This window comes from Lolium perenne, chromosome 1, assembly GCF_019359855.2.
Source record: "Lolium perenne isolate Kyuss_39 chromosome 1, Kyuss_2.0, whole genome shotgun sequence".
Lineage (NCBI taxonomy): Eukaryota > Viridiplantae > Streptophyta > Magnoliopsida > Poales > Poaceae > Lolium > Lolium perenne.
In genome coordinates, this window is record NC_067244.2 from 129,948,526 (window position 1) to 129,955,804 (window position 7,279).

Below are 7,279 nucleotides of genomic sequence, written 5' to 3' on the forward strand. Positions count from 1 at the left end.
CTTGCTCTTCGATGATGAACTAGCCTTTCCCTTCTTACTCGGTGGCATAAAATCATCGTCCGAGTCAACGCAAGCGGATGCAGCGCTTTTTCCCTTGAAATATTCATTGCTCTTAGCCAGACTCCTCGGCGTGAAGACTTCTTCGTCATCCTCCGTCGAGGAAGCCCATGTATATGGATACCTTAGAAATTCTTCTTGTTCCTTCTCATCCTTCGGTTTCTTCTTCTCAAACCTTGCTTGCAACCTAAGAAGCTCTTGTCGTAATTCCACCGGAGTTCGGCCAGGCATACCTGCGTGCTTAGAAAAAAGCTTGCCTACCTCAACGAGAAGATTCACATTCGTGACCAGATCTTCCACATTTTCTATGTTATTGGCACTCATAACTGAAGTAGCAGAGGAGATAAGAGGAGCAGCCATACGTGCAGTAAAACTACGATCTCCAGGAGGAGCCATCTTCTGGCGACTAAGATTGTGTACAACAAATGAATGCCCGGGGAGGGGTTTTATAGCACGCGGCTCAGAGAAAAGGCGGGAAATCTTGGCGGGAATTCATGGCGCGAAATTTTGGCGGGAAAAAATAAGGCGGGAACTTTAGGCGGGAAAATTTACACGCGGACTTTTTCCGGGAAATCAACATTTATTATTAATACATCTGCCGAAATAAAGTTGGAAATATAACTTAAATTAAAATACGGCTAATCACTACAACGAAATTTAAGATACAACGCGAAAGTAAAACAGAATTTAAATACAACAGATCACTCTATTTGCCCTGCGTCCAGCGTGGCCATTTTCCAGTCTTGTCGCCGCGTTCTTCTGCTGCCTGCGCCTCAGCAGCCCTTTCTCTTAATCTCTTTCTTTCCGCTTCACGGGCCTCCCTGCGCACCTCTTCCTCTGCATACCTACGTGCAGCCTCATCATCCATCCGCTTCTGATTTACCTCGCGATTTCGAGCTTGCTCTGCCCTTAATTTTTGTATCTGTCTCTCTCTTTCTGCTTTATCATTTGCAATAGCCTTTTCGAAACGCTCCTCCTCATGGAACCTTGCCCATGCACGCCGCTGTTTCTCCTCCACCTCGCGGCGTGCCCACTCCGGCTGCTCCTGGTCTATCCAGTGAAACCACATGCAAAGGGGCGGGGGAGACTACAACACAAATAATACGGTTAATAAACAAAAATTAATGACATACAATTAATTTTTTTTAATCATGCTGTTAGAACATACCGCAGGCCTCGAGGACGATGAACTTGTTTGCCTGGGTGGATCACGATCATAGCTCGCGCACATGAAATATTTCATGCCGAACTTATCAGAAAAATCAACCACCTCCTTCACCTTCGCAAGGCGGCCGCACCAACACCTCTCTGCTCTCACCCCCGGTGGCAAGCTTGCATTCTTCCCCTTCATCGGCCTAAAATCCTGGTCCGAACAAGGCACACTCATACTCACTCCAATATTTTGCGCACGAAACAGAGACGCGGAGAAGGCAAACTCGATCCTGCTGCTTCGATTTCTATGCGGGGGAGCCGACTTATATAGCCTTCAATTAGTGTGAGCAGTACCAAAAAATTAGCGCACAGTTATTGGTATCGGTTGTCGGTGCTCTAATTGCTGTATCTGCACAGAATTCCTACACATATAGGGCGCTTTCGGTGGTTAATTTCCTGTATCGAGCGGGAAAATCTGACACTTAAAGCATGACTTGAAATCAGTGCAGCCAGCTTTAGTCAGTGTCAGCAGCTGTGTCGGAGCTGGTCGGCCGGGCAGATTCCCTCCACGCCAGATTCTGCGCGCGGTCGTCGGCGCGCGTGGTGGATGGCGGGGCCTGCCGCCACCGCCTGTGGAGGCGTGCTCCACGTCGTCCTGCCGCCGCAGGGTCCGGCGGCATGGCCCACCTGCCGCTAACGGCGACGGACGGGTCGGACGGCGACCGGGGCTGGCTAACGTGCCGCCACTTGCTTCGACGGCGGGCCCCTGCCGCCCCTCGCTCCGGCGGCACCCTCCACGTGTCGGCTGGGGGCGCTGCCGCCACCCCAGAGGTGGTCTTTTTTGTCAATTTGCCTCAGAGGTGGTCCTTTTTGTCAATGAATTGGGGCAGGTGGTCTCTTTTGACAAAATTTCCCAGATAGCCAGCTGCGCTACGTGTTGGGTTCAGACAGAACTGGCGATGGTCGTCGTCGCTTCTTCCTCGTCCTCGTGGCCGTGGTCAGCGATGATGGGCTCGCCCTTCTCTGTCCTGTCCCACTCCTTGTAGACGTCGAGGAAGTAAAGCGAGCAGACCATGGCGACGCAGGCGACGAACATGGGGATGGGCCCGAAGAGCCAGAGGAACATCGGGCAGGAGAAGTAGAAGGCCCTGACGCCGAGGGACCAGAAGTAGCTGCCGCGGTTGAGCGTCGAGGTGACATATATAGTCAACGGCGAGGCCTGGGTGGCGAAGGCGGTGCGACTGGATCGACACGTTGACGAGGATGCCCGTGTGGCTGTAGTACCGGATGGACTGCACGCTGAGGAGGAACGCCACCAGGAAGCAGACGAGGATGGCGAGGAACTTGGCCGACAGCGCCGCCACCCCCGCCGCGCCCACCACGATGTTCTTGTTGTTGTTGTCGCTATTGTTGAGGGCGGCGGCGGTTCCGGAGAGGAGGCCGTGGGCGGCGCCGCTGGCCATGAGTGCGGCGACGAGGGAGCTGAGGGTGATGGCGACGGTGGCAAGCACGGAAGAGGCCATGATGGAGTTCCGCATGGTCTGCACCGCCAGCACGGCGTGCTTACCAGAGGGGTCCTCCATGATATGGCGCACCCAGATGCGGCGGTTGATGGCGTTGATGCCGATGACGGTAGTGGCGGGGCGGCGCCGGATGCGGAGGAGGAGCCACAGATGGTAGCCTACCATCACCGCCAGGCCCAGCGGCACCAGCACGTAGTCCAGCCGCTGCTCCCACTTCGTGGTCATCGTATGTCCACTTCCTCTTCTGCTAGCAACAAGAGGTGTGTATCTAAGGACGCTCGGTACAGGGGCAGCTTCCGAGCTTTATAGTACTACTCCCGCAGAGGAGCTACAAAGTAGGGAAATTAATGCATAATTTGAATTTATCTGTTTAAAACATGTTCAAACGCATGCAAGTTAGAAATTGCACGCACTTCCATAAACTACTAGGAGCATTCAGATTTAAATAAGTTGTACATTACTCCCTCCGTTCAATAATACGAGATGTTTTTGCTTTTAGTGGATTCATCTTTTTTTGGTATGTATCTAATCTATAGTGTGTGATTCACTCACTATAATATGTATCTTGCTCATTTTAAAAAATATAATATTTTATATTTATAAATAGAGGGGGTATTTGAAAAGTAGAAAGTTTTTAGAAGAGTCTTACTCAACAAAACAAATACAACAATAATGTCGCACCCAAGGTTTTAAATAGCGCGCAATTTCGCCGGTTTTAGCGCGCAATAGCGGATTTGGACCATCCACGCTATATTTGACAGAAAATGGTCGCTACAGTGCTAAACACGAAATAACACGCTAAATCGTGCTAAATCACGCTAAAACGCATAACACGTAGCGACGCTAAAACATTTGGCTGCAAAAAAACAAAGGTCCAAAACAGCAGGCCAACCCATCGGCCCAAAGGTCCAATTTCCTCACCGAAGCTAAATACTTAAAGCACATATACGTACGGCAAAACCTAGCCTAAATCCCGCGACCGCGGCGGCTACCTCTTCCAGCATGACGCCGACATCCATTGCTTCCTCCCACAGGGTGCCGTCGGCTACTTCCTCCGGCTCGGATATCGGAGACGCCGCAGGAAAATCACCCACCGGGTTAGAGCTGACTAGAACCTCCCCTCCTCATCCTGATTTGTAGATGCGTGGATATATTGAACTATTGATCTGTAGATAACTAGATTGGTAGTGTACAAGAGCTATCCTCCGATTTGTAGATGAAGCCATGCATTCTTCTTCCGATTCTGAATGAGCTTTCACCTCTGTTGTTGCCTCCTTGGCTCTTAAATCATAATGTTAGTATGTCTTAAAAAATGTTCTCTTTAATTTGGTCCTGGGAAACTACTTTCAACAATCTGGTTATGCAATTAGTCTGCTGGACAAGATTTTAGTTGCCGAAATCCTTTACATTTGCAATTTTTTTTGCAAAACGCTATTTTATATATAGCGTGCTATAGCGCGCTATAACGTGCATAGCGTTTGGAGAAGGTCCTCGCTAAATGAAATAACGCGCTATTTAAAACATTGGTCGCACCATGCCGGCCCAAAGTAGTTAGAGAGCATCCACAACGTGGAAAAAGGAACCATCCCCATAAGTAGCTAGATACAAATAATGAAGATCAAGAGTCGATTTTTCAAAAAAAAACAGCGAGAGTACACGAGCGAAATGCATAGAAATCTGTTTTTGCTCTCTTTGTTTCAAAAGTCAAATGTATCTGCCAAGTATACAACTTGATGAAGATCTAGTTAGTGATGGTAGTCCGTGCTAATTAAGATCGGCTAGTAAAAATCTGCTTTTGCTCTCTTTGTTTCAAAAGTCAAATGTACCTGCGGAGTAACAAGAAGGATATATGACTATTTCTTAGTCGTCGACTGCGAACTAACTTTATTTTTAATCATATGATGTTATCAAATTTTAGTTGTAATTTATGTTGCAACTGATGACTAGCACAAATCACGAAGCAAATGTAACAGTCTGGATTTTTTTTCTTAGTTTCATCCCTAGTTGCAACTGAAAAAATCTCAGTTACAACTCCACTTGCAACTGAAAAATTTCAATTAAAATCCAACTTATAACTTATGTATACGAATCACAATGCAATTAAACTATGTAGAATTTAACTGAGCATAGAATTAATTTCGAGAACTATCAAATCCCCCAAAAAAGAGTACACATGTACGCACGCCCGGCATATCAGTGTTTGCATATGGTTGTCACTGTCACCGGCCAGCTAAAGTCTGCATAGTCCAAAGGAGTTTAACTGCCTTGTCTACCTCGGAAGAGATTACTTATTGAACTATGCGTACGATATGAAATCTGTTGATGGAGACTACTTTAAATTTCTCCATCGTACATTGTTTGAGATCGAATAGTATTTATTAGTACGTACATTGACTTCTCGAAATGAAAACTGCGAGATCTGAAGCTCTGAACTCTCCGACGTTCCTCGGAAAAAGAGCAAGTAGCTACTCGAATGAATCTACAGCCACTACTTTGACTTTTGATTCGATCAGCCGGTGGCGCACTACAACATTGCTCTTACTCCTGCGTGGCTGCGTGGTCTCTTCTCCCGTTCTCCACCTGCTGACGAATCCAGATTCGATATCTCCTCCCCGTGTAGAAAAGCTAAACAATCCGCATATGCCAGCCATACAAACGGATCAACCTTTTGTGTTCGTTTTGGTGAACTTTTATCGGTGGAAAGAAATCAAAGAGCTTCTTGCGCAGCCACCCGCCAAAGATGCGAGATCCTCCGTGGCCGTAATTTCAATCGAGAAGTGCATCAAGTGATGCATAAAACCATTTTATTTATGGGAAAAGATACAAAGCGACACCGCACGGTTCGCTCGGCGGTACGTTATGATTCGAGAAACGTCATCGCGTCCTATAGGAGCCGCGACACTTATCTTCTCCTTCCCCACTGCCTTATCTTTTCTGAACCATCTAATTTCTTTCTCTCTCCGTGAGAGGCCACCACAAGTAGCACATGTCTGGAGGATTAGTAGAGGGGCGGAAGGAGGACTAGTAGAGGGGCGGAAGGGGGCTCGCCGGAGAGGGGCTAAAGGAGGAGGTCGTCGCACGAGGAAGCAGCGGGGGGAGGCCGTCGCCGCGCGAGGTGCAGCAGTGGGGCGCACGGCGGCGAGCATGCAGCAGGGGGGCGCACGGCGGCGGACATGCAGCAGGGGGTGCCCCCGGCGGTGAGCACATGGAGCCACGGGCGTTCTTCCCCAGCTTGCATGCCAAGGAGGGCCTTCCCAGCCCACATCCGATGCCGGCTGCATCCCTGCCTGGACGCAACTCCGACGCTGGCTCCATCTTTTGCACCATCTGCAGCCCTTGAGCTCGTCGGTGGAGGCACCTCTATCTAGCATGTGGAGGCGCCTTGAGTTCGCCGGCGCAAGCGCCTCGAGGTCGCTAGTGGAGGCACCTCGACCCGTCCTAATCCTGTGCTCTCCCATGGCGATGCAGAAGAAATTGTGCAAGTAATTAATTGGGCAATTTTTTAGATGAAAGGCACTGAAGTGCCCGACTTTGAATTAACAAAGCCAACAAAGGCGAGAACGATACAAAGTGCTGAACCCAGCTTACAGACCGACACCACACACCCACACGAACTACCGAAGAAGCTACAATCGGAAGCGCGACCAAGAAGCTCAGCCAAAGCGCCTACGAGGACTCGAAGAAGAACTGGAGTCTACAGTGTCGGGCCGGAGCTCACCCGAGAGCGAGCCATTTTCACGCGCGCCTCAACAACACTCCTTCGTCGCAGAAGCGCCACCGGAGGCCGACCACCACCGAGGACCGACCCGTGTTGCTCACATACCGAGAAGTAGCACCAAGGAGGCTCGACCAGGGAAGGAGACGGAGCAAGCCTTGCCGAAGATCGCCAAACGAAGCCACCTTCGCCACACAACCTTCGGAGAGCTACGTGTTGTGGACTCCAAGACGATGTCTTCAAGAAGATCGCGACACCGGAGTGCCGCCACCGCCCGATCCGAGGATCTTGGGTTTTCACCCGGAGATAGTAGGAAGAAGGAGAGAAGCCCCATGACGCCTTCAAGAAGGGGACGGCGTCCGCGGACGTCGCCATCATGGCCTAAACGGGCAAGGGTTTCCCCTCGGCGTAGCCTCTCCTTCTTGCACACAGGGTTAGGCCGTCGAACGACGACCGAACCACCGCCACAACACATGGCTCGCTGATACGTCTCCGACGTATCGATAATTTCTTATGTTCCATGCCACATTATTGATGATATCTACATGTTTTATGCATACTTTATGTCATATTTATGCATTTTCTGGAACTAACCTATTAACAAGATGCCGAAGAGCCAGTTGCTGTTTTCTGCTGTTTTTGGTTTCAGAAATCCTAGTAAGGAAATATTCTCGGAATTGGACGAAATCAACGCCCAGGGTCCTATTTTCACACGAAGCTTCCAGAAGACCGGAGAGTCAACGAAGTGGGGCCACGAGGTGGCCAGGAGGTAGGGCGGCGCGGCCCAGCCCTTGGCCGCGCCGACCTGTCTCCTGGGCCCCTCGTGACGCCC

General features: G+C 50.0%; 1 pseudogene; it reads right to left on the reverse strand.

Annotated features, from left to right (window-relative positions):
• Positions 1–632: 632 nt before the first annotated feature.
• On the reverse strand, positions 633–2,990 carry LOC127302024 (uncharacterized; annotated as a pseudogene).
• Between the last annotated feature and the right edge of the window lie 4,289 nt (positions 2,991–7,279).